The 1,292-nt window shown below is 40.2% G+C and overlaps 1 non-coding gene across 1 annotated transcript; it reads right to left on the bottom strand.

Moving 5' to 3' along the window:
* Positions 1–238: 238 nt before the first annotated feature.
* Positions 239–341, bottom strand: LOC140509354 (U6 spliceosomal RNA). The gene has a single exon (XR_011968682.1). It is a non-coding gene; the product is annotated as a U6 spliceosomal RNA (small nuclear RNA).
* Between the last annotated feature and the right edge of the window lie 951 nt (positions 342–1,292).

A 1,292-nucleotide genomic window follows, 5' to 3' on the forward strand; every position in this document is an offset into this window, starting at 1 on the left:
TCCCCATAGACTTGAAGCATAATCCATATAATAAACTTATTATAAACTGTCTCTCCTTTTTTCTCTTTCCCTATCTATCTTTCTGCCTCTGTTTCTTTCCCTCCACCCCCTTTCTATGTGTCTATCCCTGTTTCTGTCTTTGTTTCTTTTTGTCTCTTTATTTTTTAATTTATTTATTTTTAGTTCTCAACATTCACTTCCCCAAGATTTTGAGCTACAAATTTTCATCCCATCTCTCAAAGATGTGGAAGTCTTCATCAATTTGCATATCATCTTGTGTAAGGCCCATACTGATCTCTGTATCATTCCAATTTTAGCATACGTACTGCTGAAATGAGCATTCCATTCTAATTTTAAAGGAATTATTTTCTTCAGTGAGCTTTTGGATCTCCTTTTCCATTTGGCCAGTTGTGCTTTTTAAGACATTCTTCTCCTCATTGACTTTTTGGACCTCTGCTGCCATTTGAGTTAGTCTATTTTAAGGTGGTATTTTCCTCAGTATTTTTGGGTGGTCTCCTTTAGTAAACTGTTGACTCAGTTTTCATGATTTTCTTGCATTCATCTCATTTCTCTTCCCAATTTCTTCTCTGCTTCTCTTACTTGATTTTCAAAATCTTTTTTGAGCTCTTCCATGGCCTGAGAACAATTCATAGTTTTCTTGGAGACTTTTGATGTAGGAACTTTGACTTTTTTTGTCTTCTGGTTATATGTTTTGATCTTTGTCACCAAAGTAAGATTCTAAAGTCTGAGGGTTTTTTTAATGCTATTTGCTTATCTTCCTAGCCAAATACTTGACTTTTTCACTCTTAGTCGTCACTCTGCTTCCAGTGGGGTAGGCAAGGTGTTGGGTATGGGTGTACTTTCCCATGTTTCAGGGGTTATGTATAAGTCACTGCATCCCCCAGAGTTTATGGGCCTAGAACTCCAGAACTCTAGAAGCAGCTGCTGCTGCCACTGCTGTTGCCACCACTTGCTGTTGCTGCTGCTGTTGCCACCACCCCCACCTCTCTTACTCTGAGGCTGGAGCCAGACTCTAGCTGATCATTCCTCTTTCACCTAGGTTCCACAGAGTTTTCCCACTGACCTTTTATGCTATCGTTGGAATTTGTGGTTTGAGAAGTTTGAAAAGTAGCACAACTGCCAGTGATTCAGTCCCCTGAGGTCTGCTCTGACCCTGTCTATGCTGGCTCTATCCACCTTGGACTGTGCTCTGCTCCCAGCCCAGTGTTATATACCTTTCCTGTCTACCTTCTAGGTTCTCTTGGGTTGGAGATTTGTTTCACTGTCATTTT

The sequence above is a fragment of the Notamacropus eugenii genome, chromosome 5 (genome assembly GCF_028372415.1).
Source record: "Notamacropus eugenii isolate mMacEug1 chromosome 5, mMacEug1.pri_v2, whole genome shotgun sequence".
Taxonomy (NCBI): domain Eukaryota; kingdom Metazoa; phylum Chordata; class Mammalia; order Diprotodontia; family Macropodidae; genus Notamacropus; species Notamacropus eugenii.